This window comes from Hippichthys cyanospilos, chromosome 1 (assembly GCF_059441005.1).
Source record: "Hippichthys cyanospilos isolate Australia breed blue-spotted pipefish chromosome 1, RoL_Hcya_1.0, whole genome shotgun sequence".
Classification (NCBI taxonomy): domain Eukaryota; kingdom Metazoa; phylum Chordata; class Actinopteri; order Syngnathiformes; family Syngnathidae; genus Hippichthys; species Hippichthys cyanospilos.
In genome coordinates, this window is record NC_142369.1 from 1,848,530 (window position 1) to 1,869,580 (window position 21,051).

At 45.1% G+C, this 21,051-nt stretch overlaps 1 long non-coding RNA gene across 1 annotated transcript in view; it reads left to right on the forward strand.

Moving 5' to 3' along the window:
* Positions 1 to 21,051, forward strand: part of LOC148428525 (uncharacterized) — a 64,530-nt gene that overhangs the window by 39,439 nt on the left and 4,040 nt on the right. Inside the window, exon 5 of the long non-coding RNA XR_015867591.1 lies at positions 16,893 to 16,978. This is a non-coding gene — a long non-coding RNA (uncharacterized LOC148428525). The remainder of the gene's footprint in view (positions 1 to 16,892; positions 16,979 to 21,051) is intronic.

A 21,051-nucleotide genomic window follows, 5' to 3' on the forward strand; every position in this document is an offset into this window, starting at 1 on the left:
GTTTATGATTATTGGGACCTCTAAGTCGATGTTTTTATCTTTTTTTTTTTCTTATACCCCTCTTCTTTTTCTTGCTCTGATGGGCTTCTCGCTCATCATAAATCTTTCAGCAGCGGTGTCCCCCGAGCCGAGAAACCGATCTTCTAATCCACTGTACATCCCGAGCAACCGGTGGCGTAAAAGCGGCGTGGCTTTTATTACCGCTACCAAGAAAAGGTCAGCATGTTTCCACCGCAAAGAAAGAGCGAATGAAGTATTCTCCTGATATAGTATTAATCACATCTAGCTGAGGTGAATATTCAAGTAGCTTGTTCTGTAGCACTTCAAGGCCCTCTACGCACCAAGCCCACGTCGGCGGTCGGAACTAGTGGTTCGCTGTCGGCTTGGTGTGGTGAAACACCAAAGTCGGAAAGTCAGAGTTTGTCACGGGGCGTAGGAAAACGGTTTCGGTCCGATTGAGCGTGTTGAATCGGGGCCGCCGGAACGAGCTTCACTTTGCGTGGCACTTTAGCTAGCGAATTAGAGTGCCGAACGCAGTATTGTAGTGACTCGTTGCATGGAGGCATTGAAAATAAGAGCAGTTACCTAAAAACGCCTGCAGACAGAGACAAAACAACACAAATACAGCCAAGCCCCTAGGGTCATGACAGTGGTTTTTGTCGCAAAACTGGGAAAATACCATAAAGAGGGGATGAAAAAACTCAGTATTTCACATCGCGACATGAAAAAAACCTAAGCCAGGGACGCTGTAACACAGGGGTCCAATGTACATTCTAATTTGTCTTATCCTCAATGAGTTTTTTTTGGCACCTATTTATTCACATAACAAATTTGGGTTGTGAAAGAAACGAGTGAAAATATGCTGTTCTTGATCATGCTTCACATTACAAAGGTTCTGGTTCGTTTTTCGTCGTTTCCGATTTTTGTCTCTTCTTACGCGCTAATTCGTTAGCCACTTAGAGTGTAGATTGTTCAAACAGTTCCGAACCGATTCAACACGCCGAAATTGCCTTGAACCCTTTTCCGAAGGCCCGTGACCAACACGGAGATACCAACAGTTTTTCGCCACACCGAGCTCACGGTGCGCATCGGGTTCCGAGCGCCGATATACGACGGGTTCCGACCACCGACGTCAACTAGGCGTGTGGACAAATGGGAAATTTCAACTCCCGTGGGAAAAAGCACTTTGTTTTCCCACGGAGCTTCCTATCCTAGAACTTCTGATGAATTCTGAGTAGGATATATCATTCCTATCGTTGTTGCGCCCACTTGAGTCTGAATTTACAGCGCGCGGCATTCATGCAGAAAACCACCTTGATTTGTTTCTTTTCCAATAACAAGTTGCGCTCGAGGCTTGAAAGTCAAACTTTCCCCCGAGGCTCGTCATCGCCACTAAAACTCCGTTTGTCGCACAATGTCTTATCGCTCGCCGGGCGACTTCACCTCCGTCGCCCAACGGAGCAGGTGATGTGGTCATCAGATTAGAGATGAAGCATTCGGGAAAATGTTAATCTCAGGACAAACAAACCGCAGTACATACAGATATATTGCGCAATACATTTTACATAAGACGTACGTGGTTGCATGGACAATTTGTGGCGGTCTGTGTTTGAGTCAGGTAAACAAGACCGGCCTCTTTTTGGTTGTTGTTTTTTTTATCAATGAAGCATAACCAAATCAATTTATAAACGGTCTTATCTCTTCACAGGCAGCGCATTAAAGCAGGAGCGCTTAACTGCGTGCATAGAAAACTAGCACTAAGCCAAGCTTGAAGCTACCGGGAGGACTGGAGCACACGTATATGTGCCTTTCTCCATGATTTTGTGTGCGCGCGCGTGCTCTGAATTTTCCTAGTGTCATTTCAGAAAATTGAGTTTTGATAACTGACAATTTGTTCAGCTAGTGAAATGTCAAGAGTCCAAAAAAGATTGATGAAGTGCATAATAGATGTCTCAGATTGACTCTCTCTGCTGTGGGCTCCTTGAGTCCCACGTGCGCGTCGGACCACCAAAACCGCCCCCGAAATGAGATCCCCCTCCCCCGCGCCGCACACACGAAACACACACGTGCGCACCTCCGAAATGGAAAACTTGCGCCCGTCAATTGTGATTTCTGTCGGAAGCGTCCTTCAAATAATGGAGGCCGCCGACTGCGGTTCCGGTTCATTTGTGAAGCGCTGTCATCACACAAGCGCTGGCTATGCTAATCTGAGCCGGTGCTCGTGGAAATCTACGGTTATGGCGTTACCTTCTATGGGCCGCGCGAGCACGCTTGAATGGCTTTTTGCTATGGAATATCATACGCTGCTATCCTTCTCCGAGTCAAATGAACTTTTTGGACAGTCCATAATCTAATATTAACTTAAAATAACCTGTGGGCCTGGAGGGGGGCTCCTCCCACCTGCGGTCCCTTCTGGAGGTTTCTGATTTTTCCCGAATTGGGGTTTGGGAGTTTTTCCTTCCCCTTCTGGGAGCTTTGACAGGGGATGCTGTTGTGTACCTTACACTGAAAAGAGGTCTCTGTATGACCTTTTTTTTCGAAAGAGGTCTCCACGTGACCTCTTTTCATCTGTGAAGCCCTTTGAGACTTCGGTGATTGAGGGCTATGGTGCACGTTCGCGTTCGGTGCACGCGCACCATTAAACTAAATCATCTCCAAAACATTATTTCGTGTGCAGCCCACGCGGCCCGGTACCAGTTGATCCACGGACCGTTACCGGTCCGCGGACCGGGGGTTGGGGACCACTGCTGTATAATCTAGTCTATATTCACCAAAGAGTATCACTTGGCTGTGAGAAAATGGTCTTGCAGAAAATGTATTGCATGCAAGTTAAAGAATGTCCAAAAAAACAAAAAGATGTCTCTCTATGACTTGTTTTTCCGAAAGAAGTCTCGACGTGTCCTGTTTTCACCTGTGAAGCCCTTTGAGACTTTGGTGATTCAGGGCTATACAAATCAAATTTGATTGATTGATATCTGTCCACTCATTAAACAAAAAAAAATGAGCGGACTATATCGGTCTAAATCCAAAATGTCCACTTTTAGCACTCACATACAAGCGGTCCATTCCAGACTCCTGGTCTTCTTCTACTTCTCAAGCCCCCTCTAGGAAAGAGAAAACTTTCCTGTATTTTTTGTATGTCTCCGAGCCGCAACACGCCTTATTCAAATTCTCAAACAATCAGCAAGGTCTGCAGAAGATGGATAACAATCTCCATCATTTGAATCGGGTGTCTTTATCAATCACTCAAATTTTATTTGTATAGCCCTAAATCACCGAAATCTCAAAGGGCTCCACAGATGAAAAGAGGTCACGTCGAGACTCCTTTCGAAAAAAGAAGTCCTACAGACACATCTTTGCCGTGTATGGTACACAACAGCATCCCCAATCAAAGCTCCCAGAAGGGGATGGAAAAACTCCCAAACCCTAATTTGGGCAAAATCAGAAACCTTCAGAAGGGACCGCAGGTGGGAGGAGCCCCCTTCCAGGCTCACAGGAGCGGGGAGACACATAAAACACAGGCACCAGCAAAACAGGACCAGCATGTCGCAAGGTTAGCTTTAGCGCATGATAAACCATCACGTTCTGATCTTCTCCTCGACAGATCACCGTTTGGTAAATTTGTCCCCTCTGATTTATCAATCAATTTGTCCCACATTAGAAGGTGGAGCTCGCGACGCTGGTCTCTTATCTAGCCAGGATGCCTCGGAAGGGCCCGAGCCTTCCCCGCGTTCAGCCACACGTGTAAGCGGCGCAGCAGAACGTAACTTATTCCCCGCGCTTGTTTCCCGTCGCCACGAGGCACCTGGAGATTAGGCGCTTCGAATTCCAGCCCGGACGCTTGAAGCGCGATTTGCAAAGCGGCGAGCGAGCCGTAATATTTACGCTTAATTTTTGTTACCTCGCCGACGACTGAAATCCGACGCCGCGCTCATTTTGAGGCATTTATTACGTTCGGATTCAATTCCCCGTCTTGGTGGGTATTAATTCCCTCTCCTACATGCATATTTTTCTTCCCTGTGAAATTATGAATAGTAGCCTCATCTGCTGATCTGCGGCGCCCGCCTGTGGTTCGGAGTCGTCCCTCAATGGGATTATGACGCCTGCGCACCAAGGTGAGGATTTCATCCTCCGAGTTGTAGCGACGGCCAGGAAATTGCGTCCGATTGGCCACCTGATTGCACTATGATTATGTTGTCACGGGATGCTGTGATTATGATAGCCCGTAATTGCCGGTGTGCATTAGCCGCTTTGCAAAACCCAAACATCCCCGCCCCCTTCCGATGATGATACTTGTTTGCGCACCCTTCCACCTCCGTTTTGGACTCGCCACACGCACGACCCAGCCGGCTCACTTCCAAATTAGGCTTGATTTCATTACTGATGTACAAGCTGAGAAATATTAATCCACTGTGAAAACTTTCTGAACTTCAAGGATTTATCCGTTCCTAAACGCACGATTGATTCCCGATGATCCTCAAATGTCCGAACATCTCCGTCCGGCCCGTCTGACGATATCGCACAAAACTCTAACGTGTGTTGTCCTTCCGATGAATTAATTCCTGACCCTACTCCCAAAGAGAACCTCAGCATCTTCATCTCTGCTACCTCCAGCTCTGCCTCCTGTTTTCTCCTCAGTAACACTGTCTCCAGACCGAACCACCTCACTGGTCTCACCACGGTCTTGTACACCTTTCCCTTTATTTAAGCTGCAACTCTTCTATCCCACATCACACCCGGTACTTTTCTCCACCCATTTCAGCCGGCCTGTACGCGCTTCTTTACCTCTTTCCACACTCTCCGTTACTCTGAACTGCGGATCCTAAATTCTAAAAATCCTGCACTTTCTGTATTTCTTCACCCCGTATCTTCACTCTTCCACTTGGGCCCCTCTCATTCGCATACTAAATATCATTTCCGGGGCCGAACTCCACCATTCTAGCGACTCCTCCGCCCGCTGCCTACTCTCACTATGGATCGCAATGTCATCATAGTCCATGGAGATTCCTGTCTAACTTGGTCCGTCAGTCTGCCCGTCACCATAGCAAACAAGAAGGGGCTCGGACCTGATCCCTGACTGTTTCTCACCTTCACCTTGAACTCTTCTGTCACACCTACAGCACATCTGGAAATCACCCTCGTGAAACTTGTCGCGGATTCGCTGTCGGGATCGATTGGGGCGATGTTTCTGTTTATTTCGGAAGAGAATAACACGGGAGGAATTATGTTTCCAAGACACCTGCGCCGTTTAATGAGTCCGCCGCAGCGCGTTTGTCGTAATTAGCCCACGCCCGGATGGCGTCCGAGTCGCCGGCTCGTTGGGGGCGCCGAAAACACCGACGCGATTATTTGCGGCGCTCGCTTCCGCCGACGCGCCCCGTCGGAGCGAGGCTTCGGCCGTCCGCGTTTGAACGAGCGACCCACTCATTTGCGTCTCATTAATGCGACCCCCAGTCGCGGCTCCTCTTGAAGAATTCCGCCGGCCCGCGCCCCGTCGGAATTCCCCCGCTGCTTGGTGCGCATTACTGTCTTGAAGGCGAGCTGATTAAAAGACGGCGCCGTTCTCGGGGTCCGGTGACTGACTGATAGACACGCGCCTTCGCTCTCTTCACGTCTGGAGCGCCGCTTGATTAAAAAGCCACGGCTCGGACCCTTGATGAGCATATGGATTAAAAGCGGTTAGCCGTTGCCCGTACGGCTCTAATTGAAAGCCTAATGCGCCGGCGCCGCATATTAATTAAAACCACAGGTTATAGGCCCTTGGGGGCGCACCATTTAGGTCCCATTAAAAATTAATAACCTCCGTTAATTAATATTGTGGCGTGAAACGAGTCGGCGGACAAACAATCGGGTTGAAATCAAACACGATGAAAAAACGCCCTTGCTTGGAGTAATCATTCAGCGTTTCCCTGCGTATTTGTGGTTTGGCATTCACAAATTTACCTTCGGGCCAAAGCCGTGTCGATAATGAAAATGTTACTTTGGCGCCATCTGGTGGAAACTCGGCGACAAAGATGCACTCTCGGGAGGGGCTTCATTTCATCAGGCCTTTGACATGTGGTCAACTTGTGCGGATTTGCTTGAAAATATGTATTTGCAAGTACAGGTTCTTGTATTTAAAAAGGTTCGAATCTACTTGTAGGTTAAATGCTTTTTTAAATTTTTTTTTTTAACAATTTCACCTACCTAATACTAAATTCATATTATGGTAAGTAAGTAAACATTGTTTAGTAGTTATTTTTAAGGTGTTATTATTTCCACTGATCAGCATTTTGTTTATTTTTTTTTTTTTTATGAATCCTTTCGACAGCAACTCGCGAATAGGGCGCAATAGAAATTTTTGAGTTGACACCCCAAAACCACCGAGTGTCGCTAGCGTCCAACATATGACATTTGCAGGCCTTTCAATGACTTCCATGATTGGCTTAGCCTGGACTCCCATAATGCTCTTCAAAAGAGGTAATACTCTAATTATGACATTATAAATATTCCCATTTCAATTTCATAATTACCTAAACATACTGTTGTTACTTTTGCTTTTTCTGATTTTTATAATTTTTGTACATAAAGGGGGCATTGCTTCTTCCTTCAAAAAAAAAAAAAGTAAATGTATGGATAGGATTGATGCCACTACACTCAGGGTTTAAATATCCTAAAATCATAGCATCCTTTTTTATATTATTGACTCGCTCTTGTGCAACTTAAAAATATTATCACAAGCAGCGTCAACGAGACCGTAACGAACGATTAATTTTGAAATGATGCGTCGGGAATATCAGTCGTCGCGTCCGTCACCACTTCCCACGTTACGCCAAAGCGGAGCACGCCAAAGCCTGTTTGATTGTAATTCCGAGGGCGCTGCTCGGAAAAATCGATTTCCCCATATCACTGGCCATTGATATTTTATTAACATGGACTCAAGATTTATGTTTGAGCATGAATTTCCGTTTTTTTCCTCCCCCATTTTACAATCTGCGCAATCTGGCTGGAAAAAGCCCGTCTTCAGCCCACTTATTTTATCCCTCGCCACTTAAGTGTAACTTATGGCAGCGCGCCGAGATGGTTTCAGCGCATATATAGTTGATTAATGACGTGCCAGCGTGGCTACGGAGTCCAATGGCATTCAGGGCTGCCGGGCGACAAAGGAGCTCCATCAGCTCGCGCTCCGCGCCGCCCGCCTGGCGTTTCTGCCTCGAGCGACGACGACCTCCCTTTCGGTTGTCCTCGCCGGGGTCCTGTGTTTTCCGTTGACATTCTTTTTTTCAAATGGGACTCTACGTTTTTCCGCGTGGAATTTTAGGCTATGCTTTCGCGTCGTAATCGATAAAATGCCGGTAATGACGTACGTGACTTAAACGGAAGAGGACGGAAGGCGCGAAGAATAAATGCGACGTCGTGAAAAGTGCTTAGCTGTAAGTAAAAGGAATTTTTGAAAAATATTCTTGACAATACTACGCAGATTCAAAAAGGCATTTTAAGTGGATGCAAATGACCCATTTGATGCTGACAGTTGCCGTTTGTACTGATCACTTTTGGGACACAGAAGGCTAACTCTAATGTGTTTTTGGGTCATATCTTTATTTCCTCGACCATTATCTACGGTGAAAGAGTTGTCTAAAATTTCAGTTAAACCTGTAGGAACCTGTACAGGAACATCTGCAACCAGTATGGAATAGAAGTACCTAAATCTGGATGGATTACGTCCACTTATGTCACTACAATGCTGGTCTGCTATCGGTCAGCGTCACGATTCAAAATGGCGGCATTTTAAAGCTTTGTTCTCATGTGAGTGATTAAAATACCATATTTATTGTGCATTTTAGTGCTTAATTCGAACTTTGGTTAGCCATGAGTCCCAAGATTGCTAGTGGTTAAAAAGAGAAGTAAGAAGATGATGGAAAGGAAGCTGGAGATAATATCAAGAGGTTTAGGCTAGGCTAGGCTAGGCTAGGCTAGGCTACCCTCACAAGGGAAATTGGCCATAACAAGCTTGTCAAGTCACTCAAAGGTCAATAAATTATTTCTATATTTTTTATTTATGGTGTTATTTAAAGGAATACGTGTATATTAGTATATATACTGTATGAGTAGCTACTGTACTATTTGTTGATTTTTTAATATGCATATACATTGTTGATGTTTTTACCTGGGGTTTTACACGCCATACGGAGAATTTGCGTTACGATCAACCACGTAATGGATTAATCTCGTAAACCGGGGGCCCACTATACCCCCATCACTGTTGCAAGGTAATCACTCTCACAAAATTTTACAATACGTTTCTCCATGTTTCAAATCATTTGCTCTTAATTTGAAAAGATTGCCATGACATTAGAATGCATTCAATTAGATTTGGTCATACCAGCAGAAACCCTGGTAAAATCCCACGTAAACCTGCTGAAAACCTAGGAAAATCCCAAGTGCCTTCATGTACCCCTACAGAGGGGCCAAACTCCGCCAACCCTCGATTTACCAATGTATTGATTAAGAGCTGGATATCAATGCATTTGTATCATATCTTATCATTTCATCCAATTCGCCGTTAAAATTCTTCACTTGTTGCGACGGAAGGAGCACAAACACACACGCGCGTTCGGCATCCGTCCTATCAGCCGCGCTATTTCTTCATTTAGATCTCCAGTCGGATAAGCGGTCAAAACACACAAGCAAACACAGCGACGGATAAATAGAGCGCCTGCCTGTCGTACGCGCCCCCCCCCCCCCCATCTCTCCGGTCACACGGCACGGACGCCCGTCAATTGATCGGCCGTCTCTTTTTTTTCCCCCGTCCCCGCTCGCTCAGCGCTCCCCCTCGCTCGTAAACGCACACGAGCATGAAGTCCCTCCCCCCGGGGATGAAATCACTTACACGTGCGCGCACACAAATACGGGGCGGCTCGTCGCCGGAGTGGACAGGCCTTTGTGAGATAACGGCCAAACGCGGGCCGACAGGCTCGGCCGGGCCATTATTAAATTGCGGTGAAGACTATATTACTTTAGAGTGAGATAAAAGACTACATACAAGACGGATGGGTGGGGGACATCAAACGAGAGCGTGTCCGGATTGTGCCAGGAGTAATCCGGCTGAAGGCGCCGCTGATTTCCCCCCAGGCCAGGTGCCATTTCTCCTTGAATAATCCTTAGGAGGAATCCAACAGTTGCCTTCCGGTCGGGCTTGTGGAGACCAACACTTGGCTTCACTAATGCTTCTAGACAGCCTTGCGCGTGGCACCTAAAGGCCCCAAGCTTGCGTCATTGTATTCCCTTTACGCTCGGGCCTTGTTTTAGGCTCGCTGTGCTTCTGAGCCGGTGCTTCTCAATTATATTTTGCCCCGCACCCCCAGGAAAGGGTTAGGGGTTAGGATCACTGGGCCGACTATACATGAGATGATTAGTATACCTCGAGCTGTATCCAATTTAACATTAACAAATGGAAAAATGCAATATAAATCAACTGTTGTCTATAGGGGTTACAGGTTAGTCTAAAACCGAAAGAAAAGTGCATTGAAGTGCCTGTACTTAAAAAATAAAAATGATACGGGTTACAGGTTAGTCTAAAACTGAAAGAAAAGTGCATTGAAGCGCCTGTAGTTAAAAAATAAAAATGATACGGGTTACAGGTTAGTCTAAAACTGAAAGAAAAGTGCATTGAAGTGCCTGTAGTTAAAAAATAAAAATGATACGGGTTACAGGTTAGTCTAAAACTGAAAGAAAAGTGCATTGAAGTGCCTGTAGTTAAAAAATAAAAATGCCATTCGTGATTCTGTTGATTCTGTTGCCCCCCCCCCCCCCCGTAATTTAGGAGCATTCACTTCTTGAAAATGGCACGTTCTGGGGTCACCGTCAATATCTGCCTTTACTGGTCCCATACTGCGCTTCTTCTTGTTGCCCGCATTTTGGTCTGAATTGCAAGGGGTCAAAATAATTGAAGCGCAAGCATGATCCAATCTACGCAAGCACGCTGACGCAAGGCCGGCCCCTCGCCGGAACGTGAGGGAGCGCCTGTCAGCACGTCCGAATAACCCAAATTGGATGCGCGGCGAGATTGACTGATGCCCCGCCGAGGGGGGAAAAAAAAAGTCCTCAGGGACATCGGCGCGCAGACTGATGAGTAAGGATGTGCGCTTGCACATGATGGATAAATCATAAATATAGCAAATGTATGGGTATGCACAGAGCTCCGCAACGCCGTATAATGTCGGAGGCCATTTTCGGCGGCGCCGTAAACGCATCTGCATAAGCGAGCGGATTTCATTTAGCCGGCGAGTCGCGGGGCGTCGTGTCCAACAGCTCGTTCGGCGCATGCTAATATATGACCGCGCAGGCCTCCCCATCATAATCACCCATAACACTAAAATGAGACGCATGACAGTAAATAGCAGTCAAGCCTTACAAAGACTATTTGGCACGGGAATGATTTTTGTTGCGAGCAAACACTTCAGATGCCAATAAATCAGACGGATTTTTTTTTTTTTTTGATATATTAAGCCGCTCCTTTTATTGTCATGCCTGGGTGCAGGCGGCGCATGCAAATAGAAAGATATATTTACTGTGCGTGAGGATAAGGAGAGCGCAAGAGAGATGCAATTCCGCCATCAGACGGCAGATTTGTTTTTCAATCAAAAAAGAGAATTTGATTTAAGGGCAGAAAGTGAGCAAAGCACTTTTATCCGTACATAAGCAAACAAATAAGCGGAGAAATGAACGCGCGGGACGCTTTTCATGTTCGCCGGTGTTACGCGCACTGTTCAAATGTTTTCCTTTGGGGGTTACATGCAGGAAAGTTACCGGCAAATTTTTCAACCTCCATTTATTAAACATGCTAACATCAACCGAGCAAGAAACTGTATCTTGTTTACATGTGATGAAGTAGTAGTCCAAATTTTGGCAAGGGCGCAAGTTGCGGCCTATTTTGCAGCAATTCATGACATGAACAAAATAAGAAAAACTGACATGTGAGCACTACTACTACTTTGGTTTATTATTAAAGATTGAGCTTTTCTAAATAAGAAATGCTAGCAATTCTCCATGGCAGCTTTTTGTTAAAGTAGTTGTCTGCAATGTGTTCATAAATAAGTTCTCTCCCACGCGGGCTCGGGGAGAACATGCAAACTCCACGCAGGAACCCCGGAGCCAGGTGGATTTGAATCGGGTCTTTTGAACTGCGAGGCGGACGTGCTATTCACTGCTCCACCGAACTGACACTGCAGAGTTACTGGTTTTTCCTTCTTTTCCCCCTCTTCCGTATTTCGTTGAGTTTTTTGTTATATCGTAAGCCACAAATGGCCCCATAATGCGGACACGGCTATACAGAGGAAAGCGGTCCGCTTCCCTTAGCCCCAACGCCGGCACTACTAAGCATGCAGAACACGAAGCGGCCATATGCGCGCAGCGTGACGCACCGTGACGAGGGTTCGAACGGCGAAGGCGTCGGCCCCGGCATCTGCACGGAGAAACGTGACGGAAACGCCCCGCTGATGCGGGGGGCTCCGATGGGGTCAGCTCGACTTAATTGCACTGAGGGAACATGTGCGCTAGCCCGAGCCGCCGGCGCATCGTGCACGGAGGGGGTTGGCGGCGCCGCCATCTGCCACCCTGTACCTGCTAAACCACGGGAAGACTCTCTGGTTTTCAACCTTTTCGTAAACAACAGGAGTACAACTTCAAAACGTTTTTGAGGTTCCGCTCCTGAACGCACCGTGCGCTTCCACACAAACCGGCTTAAATATGTGGCGCGTGACGCCACCGATTCACCAACAGCGACGGCAGATTTGACCTATGGGACATTTTGGGTGTTAATGTCTGTTTTGAACTGGGAGGAAACACCCAGAAATGAAGGCCTTCACTCATATCACCTCCCCCCAACCACCACCCCCTCCCCGCACAACCTTCTCCTCTATTTCTACTCATATTTCCCCAACGGTCCATAAAAAGACGGCCATTTGAGCGGGCACATTGATTTCGGGGCCTATCCGGCGATAAAACGGGCTCCTCCGCTCGCAGCTTCCTTAACTACCCAATTTGAGGGCCCCTGATTTGGCCGGCCTGCGCAGGAACTATAAATAGATTTGTCATTCTGAAGGGAGTGCGCATCTTTATTAAAGACACACGGGACGCATTGACACCAAGAGTTTGATTCTCTCTACCAGCGCTCGACCAATTCAGATCCTAGCGATTTGACTCCTATGTGTGAGATTTACAATCCAAAAGTGGAAATCCACTAACGACCAAAAACTCATTTCATTACTGAATTTATACATCAAATATATTTTATAGCTTCATGCAAATAATAGAAAAACCCTTGGAATTTTTTGTAAAAACACATATTCAAAACTGATAATGCATGGTTTGTCCTTTACTGTCCCCTACTGGTTAAAATTTGAACAACTATTGCCACTATAGATTGGACAATGTCGGATGATAGAGCCTAATTTTTTTTCAGGAAGTAACTTTCTTTATTTTGGGAAACTATATGCTCGTATTTTCTCGAGAAAAGCAGCTCAATCTCTTTGTCAGTGTTTATTTAAAAAACTTGCCGCCATTGTAACACTGTGTACGTCCGCAAGATATGTCGGTGTAGAAAACAAACGCGCAAACATATTTCCGGCAGAGCTTCGAGATGGATATTTTTAGTTCACCTATTCCGAGCTATTTTACCCAATTTGGTCTACTTTTTTTCCCCAGCCCTAATGTGCATTGATTTTCAGTTTTATGAACAAACTGGTAACTGCAATTGCAAGGGTAGATGATACAAATTTGACGTTGGCAGCACTGTGCTTTAAGTGTTAAGTAATAACACAAACGCAGGTCACCAGATTGACTGTGAACTGTTGAAGTGGTTGTCCACATTTTCTCTAAGGTCTTCATAACCTTGTTGGAGGTTTCGAACCCTTCAAGGTTCTTAAGCATAATCACGGAAACATTAGAAATTGGAAAATTACATTTTTCACTGCTAAAAGCAGTAGGAAAAAGCTTTTATGTAAGCCCACCTACCAGCACACACCGTGTGGCCGGACCTCAGTCCAACCCCTCAAACTGACTCGTCGAACACCAGGGGTTCAATCGAATCCAGGTTAAGAACCACTGTTCTAGCCTTTCCACTTCTGGGTGCATTATTATTACTGTATTTTTTTGGTCTTCAAACCGCAACTTTTTTCTCATCATTTGAACCCTGTTGCTTGTAGTCCAGTGCGACTCATCTCCAGTTTTTAATAGCCACAAGGAGACGATCTTTCAGTAAAGGAAATGTGTGCATCTGTTCAATGGTGAAATATATACAGTATATATATATTATTTTATTTTTATTTTTTTCAACGTACATGTACCGTCTAAATATTTGATGTTGAAATTTGCGGCTTATTGGTCCAACGTGGCTTATCCGTGACAAAAAATAGTATTTTGGGGCCTCAATATTCACCGCTGCGGCTTATCTACGGGTGCGTCTTATAGTCAGAAAATGGTGATTCTACTGTAGATTAAAACATCCAAACCCACAAAAATGAAGTGCGCTACCGCAAAGGCCAGCTGCATCCTAAAAATCCAAACATCATAAATCGGTACCCGTTACTCCTGGCTGCAATCCAAACTAAATATGGATTTTAACCCCGCCACTTTTGAAGCGATGCTTTGTGACCTTGCGTAAAAGTTGCGATCATTTTCAGACTTATTACGGAGCAAAGGGGCGTTTCTCCCAACACCCTCCTCAAACCCGTGTCCTTTTCTGACCATTAACGAAGCGTCTTCGTCGCTTTATCATGATCTATGAATCTCTGATTTTGATGCAATAGAAAAGCAATCGCTTGTAGCGAGTCTCAAGGCGACGCATTCGTCATCATGTCTTTGACACCGCCTGAGAATTGCCTCATTCTTTTATATTAAAAGCGCTCATTTGTAAATATACACTCGGCGACACAAAAAGAGACGCAGCGGCTTCTTATTTTGATGTATGGAAGAATAAAGCAACAGTGCTCAGGTGAATGAGTGCCTGCCCGCCAAGCCAGAACCTTGGCGCCGCACCTGCGTGAGGAAATTGAAGCGGGTGGAGCAGATGATGGAGCACTTTTGTTTAAATGCGCTGTTTGTAAATGCGCGTTGGATTTATTTGCTCCCGGCCGACGCATCCGTTTGGCCGCATCGGACGACACCTTCCAGAAGCGTGCCGATAACGTGCCAATACGTCCTTGCCTTTTCATCCGTCTTTTCCCCCACGCTCTTTTTGCGCGGCGTGTAAAATCCTTAACGCTCGGCGAAAGAGGCCGGCTTCCCGGTAGTTTCCGAGGTCGGGGTGCGTTCGGTGAAGCCGAAGGAAGTGCGACTCGGATGTGAGCGCGACGGTAATGGTGACGCCGGTGCTTCATTTCCAAAAATGTCCCGAATATGGTCGGAAATGTCCCGTGCGATCTGTGGCTTCTAAAAATGGGCGTGGCACCTGAACTTTCGTAGGTCGTAACTTGAAGATCCTGAGCTAGGAGGCGCAAAATTACCATCCTTTCATTTGGCATCATAAGACATCAGAGGAATTCAAATTGAGCAAATTGTCGAAGTGAACGTGGGGAGGGTACGTGACTTGATATCAGAGATGGAAAATCCAGGTCCAGGAAGTAAAATCCCGGCCGCAGTTTGACTTTAGCCACAGGTGCTTCTAATCAACTTACCTGTCAAGTGAAAGCAGGTGTGGCTAAAGCCAAACTGCAGCAGGGTTTTTACCCTCTGGGTCCGATTTGTCTAATCTCTGCTCGATATGACCCTTTTGCTATATAATTCAAGCACAACCAATAAGAAACAATCAAACATGTTATCCATGCCTGTGAGAGTCAGAAAACTTTCAACAAATGCTAACTTTTATAGTCTGCACGATTCTTCCTACCAGGTGGTAAATGTCTCCGATTTTCCCTACCCGCTAAAGTTTTCTGGGTTTTTATGGGATTCGAACCGAAGGTTTGAAAAACTCCGGCCAAAGTGCCAGATTTGCGTTTGCCACCGGAAATTTCCATCATCAACTCTATTTCCCGCCGAAGACGCTGACGCCGCTGACGTAAATAGATGGAAGTTCTTTCTGATTGGACGGATTTTGGCGAAGCTACTACCGCTTTGCGGCTTGGGATGCTTGTAAATTGAATTCAACCTGACTTTGCGGATTTGTGTGGCAGCGATTATTTTTCAGAATTTTTTTTTAACACACGGGGGTGGGGGGGATACGCGTGTTTAAATAACCCTGGTTACACAAAGGTTACGCGTTAATGCTGAGTTCCGACTTTTTTTGTAATCCAACTTTTTCGTGAGCTCGTTCGCATTTCCCAAAAACCACAACCCGTGACGCCAAAAAGACCAAAACTGTCCCACATGTACAGAGGACACTGTGACATCACGTTGGTGTTTAACAAAGTACCACAATGGATGCCCGGCCAACCGGAGGCACAATATTTTCAATCTGTTAGATTTAAGGTGGAAAGGAGGGGGAAAGGTGCGGTATTTGAACATGGCCTTTTGCGCCGTGACAGCAACGTCCCCGGCTGACATTGCTGCTCATTATGACGGGCGTCTGGTCAAACGTTGCATCAACTGGTGTAAACATGTCGTGCCAGTAGCCTGGGAATCCTTTTACACCGTTGCATGATTATGCAACAATGTTAGCCATAAACGTGCCACCAAAAGGTTACCTGAACAAAAAACGGGAAAGCTAACGGTGCACCAGAGACCTAGCTCTGGAAGGTTTGATCGCATTTCACAGGGAGATGCCGTGACACTTGAGGAAGTCAGTCTGTTCAATTAAGAATTGATGCAACATCCCAAAGTCGAGAAAGTATAAGAGACCAGACTATTTTTGGGAACGACTCCGTCTCCCAGTCCTTTCCTGTAAGTAAGCTCTGTACCCTCTTCTGAAGCGTAATCGCATTTGCGCAATGTGTACCCATTTATATGCAGCCGTCTGAGTAATGCAGCAGCCGAGCATCTCTTTTGTTGCATTCAAGTGCTTTGTAAGTGGGGTTACTTTAAGAACAATCACATAAGGACATTATTATAATGGATGCACGGAGTCTGTGAAAGTACCTCTGTTTGCCAGCCCACGCTTTGTCTGCTTTAAGAGAAAACACCTGCCAAACCGCCTCCTTTATACATAGTATATATATATATATATATATATATATATATATATATATATATATATATATATATATATATATGTGTGTGTATGTGTGTGTGTGTGTGTTAATAAACGTACTTGCAAATGTTTGAACATACAGATTAAATGCTGAAAACTTTTTTTTTCCTTCCCATAATGCCACGGGGTATTGACTGGAGCATGCATGTATGTAGCCCATGGCATTATGGGAAGATATTCTCAACAAACTTTCAAAATCACTAAAAGAGAACATTCCTTGTTTTTTAACTTAGTGATATAATGTACGTTATGTCTATGCAAACATTTACAAGTTCGTTTGAAAGTGAAGGTTTTTGAGTACTGTAAATTTTGAACTATAGGCCACTACTTTTTTCTCACACCTTGAACCCTGTAGCTGAGAGTCCACTGCAGTTTATCTGCTGTTATTTTTTTTATTTTTTTTTACAAGCCACCAGGCAGCAATCTCCTGGGAAACAAAGGGAGACAGAAACTTGTATTGATTTTAAAATAGAACTGTATATATTTATGTTGGTGCGGTATTCTAACAATCTGAGTGTGTCCGTGTTATTTTAAAAATTTGTTGGTGCTGCTCATACTTCCAAATGTATGTTCAATCTGAATTTAATCTAGTGCGGTTTATAGTCCGAAGAACACAGTACTTTCGGACGTTCTTTGAAGGTATTTGTTAGTACGTTTCAGAAGGTTTTGTCAGTTTTATAGTATGTTCAACAGAAACAAATATTTTGTGGTCTTTTCTGTTCTTCAACAGAAGAAGACGTTCATGCTAACCAGGTCGTAACATGGGGACAAAAGGAGTCGTGAAGGCCACGTATCAACGGAGCAACAGCAGAACGGGTAACTTCCATCCCCTGACTCAAGTTTTTCTCCGACCGGAACGAACTTGACTTGAGCCCGACGCGACCTCAGGACGTTTCCGCCGGCACATTTGCGCCCAACGGTTCGTAACCATGGCCCATAAATATCGTCACCTCGAGAATGCTAACAATGCGTCAATGCCTTTATGCCGCCCGCCCGTTCCGCCCATTAAGTCTTCCGAGCGCTCCGTTGTCACCCTCCCGCAACACCTCCATCGCCCCCCCCCCCGAGCAAAAAAATGGAACGGCGCGGCCGAGTCGTCGTCGGCGAGCGAATATATTCCACCCGTGTGACTTTCATTTTCTCTCTGGTGTTTAGAGGCCTTCTGAAAATAGTTGATGTCGCGTTACTCCCACGAGCGAGGAGAAAGCGGCAGACGTCTCGGTCGAGACGGAGAGCAATCTGATATCTTGGCGAGCTGGCGTCATTTAAAATATGGCGGAGCCTTCTGCTTTGCTTGGGAGAGATGCTCTTTTCTCCCGCACGCGTGCGCCCGACGCTCTGCCGTGATGCATAGACTCTGACACTTTGACAGATGAACAGATTTGGAGTCCTCCAACCACCAGCCAGCCTGTTGGATATATAGGCCAGAGTGACGAGAACGTGCGCGAGCGTGCGCGTGTGCCGCTTTGATCCCGTCGATTCATTAGCGCCCGTTTCCGTGGCCTTTTCAGACCAATTAATTTGGCAAGAATCCTCAAGAACCGAACGCGCTTAACTACGTTTACATCAGAGGTAATTAGATTTGTTTTGGATGGTTAATGCAGATGGCTAAAAAGCCATTGTTTCTGAAATTAAATCACATTCAACTGATGAAGTATTAAGTGCTGGGTAATTTTTAGGACCTTTGTGCAAATGACTGGACCACAGAAAAACATAGCATTTGTATTGTTGTGATCTCAAGACCGAGATCAAACTTGAAAGAACTTATTAGGTCCTATTAAGGTGACTCTTTTGGTTTTTTTTTAAGCCTTGCAAACTATACACGTTGCATTTTTTTTCCTCATTTTGTAAATGTTTTTATAGGCGTAATAATTAAAGTAATTCATGAATCTTTTTTCCTTCCTTTGCTCCAAATTTTTCATTGGCTTCAGTTCCATCCATACATATTTAGGTTACATTTATTAAGGCCTACAAAAAATTTGAAAAACGGTATGGTCTGTCTTTGTAGCCTGGGACATGATAGTGACGCATGAACTGGTCTCTACCGCCACCTACTGTCTTGAGGTGAACCACGAGTCAACAAAGATTTTTCTGTTTGATGACGTCGTTTGACAGCCGCTCGACGGATCGTTGCAAAAACTGCAGGAAAATCAGTCATAAATCCTGTTAAAAGGCATCTCAAAAATTGTACTTATAATGGTTTTATACGGTCCAAAATTTGGACAATGATTATTTTTGTACACAAAATCTGCACGTCCAGCTGCAATCACATAGAAGTGTCAAAATCATTGCGTTTTGAAATTTTACATGTTTTAGTCATATGCTGGAAATTCTAGCTCCATAGTGTTTATTCCCATTGATTTGTTTATGATATATTAAAAAAAGTGTTTTCCATCATTTGTAACATAATGCCACAAGGGTTAATCAAGGTCAAAACTAGGCCAGTACTCCTGTGCAATGTGGAAGTCAAGACCACACCAACCGAGACCAAGATATCATCAAGCGCCAAAAGTCTTGGTTTTGTCTATGTCTTGACTTTGAAAAGTATTGGTCTTGTCTCAATCTCAACCTCCAAAAATCGTGGTCATATCCCCTTATCTTGAACTCCAAAAGTCTTGGGATTATCTTGGTCTCAATCTCCAAAAGTCTTGGGATTATCTTGGTCTCAGTCTCCAAAAGTCTTGGGTTTATCTTGGTCCCAACCTCCCAAGGTCTTGGACTTATCTTGGTCTTGACCTCTTAATGCATTGTATCTTGTATGGACCTCCAAAAGTCTTGGACTAGTTTCGTTCTCGACCTTCATAAGTATTGGTCTCGTCTCGCTCTCAACCTCCTAAGGTTTGGGATTTACCTCCATCTTGACCTCCAGAAGTCTTGGTCTCAACCTCCAAAACTCTTGTCTTGGTTTTTGACCTTTAAAAAGCTTGGTCTTATCTTTATGTCTTGGTCTCGTCTTAACCTTCAAATCTCTTGGTCTTGTCTCTGTCTCAACCTCCAAATGTCTTCATCTTGTCCGATAGATTCTAGTCTTGTTCTGGTTCGGTGTGGTCTTGACTATGACACTGCTCATACCTGACCGATTAACGTGCGAATGAAAATGAGTCCCAACTGTACCGGACTTTATACGTGGCGCACGTTGCGCAAATCCTACCACGTGCTAACGAATCACTGGAATCAGCGTTCCCGAAACTCAATGTTCTCCCGTGGAAAAGTGCCCAACGCAGACAAAATGTTCACTTTGTCTGCCTAAGCAAATAATTACTCTGATTAATTAGCCATGTTCAGGATATCCTGAGGCCAATAGTCCATTAATGTGAAGTCAAACAAAGTAGAAACTAGCCGTTCCGCTTACTCCGGGACGGCGCTACTCCAGTGACCTTGTCTGTCACGGCCCCGGACGAGAGACGATGTATCGGCGCTTCCGAACAACAGGCGCTCCGACGAAAGTTGACGAGTCCCATGAACGGCCGCCATCGGTCCGCCGCTAATCCCCAACAGGAGGCAGATGCGTTTCCGGGAATGTCATTTCAACCTTTCCCCAGCTGCGAGAACGACTCTCAATGAGTTCCCAGCTAATCCAACGATATGAAATGGCCCGTTTGCCTTTATGTAAAGAAACAACTTTGCGGAACGGGAACGCGGTTGCGGGCGATGGTGACGGCAGCCGCAGCGGAACATCCCCCCGAGGAGAAAACATTACCGCAAGGGGAACGTTGAATTGGACGCGAGCAGCACTTGAAAGTTATGTAGCTCCACGTTTGCGAGATGAAGCAGCTGTTTGCTTCGCAATGCCCCAAGTGGACAAAAAGACAAGAAAACTCACGTACAAGCTGGCTAGCTTAGCACACGACAGCTGGAGGACGTCAGTTCAGCACGTTCCTCAGTAGCTGTCGGTGAATTGAAGTCGTAGCTTGTTGCGTCGCCCAAATTAACCGCACACACCGTCTGTGGAGAAAGCGCGCCGTCTTTGTGCCTCATAAATTTGGAAGTGGCTGCCGAGCAGATGTGAGCGTTTGTTTTCGCTTTTCAACTTTGTTTATAATCACTTTTTGGGTTTGGTCACTTCATAAAATGCCGCAGGACAAACAAATGGCACATGAGGATTTTGTGAATGTCTCTCAACTTTTTTGAACAAGAGATACATCGCACGGAGAAAGGCGGTTTTGTTGAGCTAGGTTTGGAACTAATTTTGGAGTGAAAAATCCAAGTCTTTCTCTTAGGTGTTGGAGGATTTTCATTCATTCTGCTATCTTTCTGTTTTGGTTATTAATTGTACTGTCATATTGGGAGCTGCACACACCTTTCATCAAATTGTGACTGCATGTTCCCATGTAGCTGGCAAGTCTTATGGCAGCTAATTAGTGGAATTTTGCTGAAAAAAAAATGTTTAATGGTGGCGGGAAAAATTTAGGTGCCAGAAAAAAAAACATTTTTTTTTCTCAAATACCGTATTTGAGAAAAAAAAAAATTCTCAAATACCGTATTTGAGAAAAAAAAAAAATTTTTCTCAATTACCGTATTTTTCGGACTATAAGGCGCACTGGATTGTAAGGCTCACCTTCAATAAATGGCCTACTCTTTTACAATTTTCGTAAATAAGGCGCACCGGATTATAAGGCGCATGGAATCAAAGCTGCAGTAGTGGCCGGGGCTGCATTTGCTTTCTGTTTTGTATCCACTGGATGATTATATGATTATGATCATGATTATAAGGTGCACCGTCAATTTTTGATACAATACATTTATTTGAAGTGTACCGTATTGCCTTAGAATTACGGTAAATCATTTTTCCCAGATCAATTGAGGGGAATCTAACCTTGGAGGAAGCAGGAAGGAGAAAGATTGGTGTTTTTTTCTTTACATTTCATGAAATGAATGGCATTTTCAAA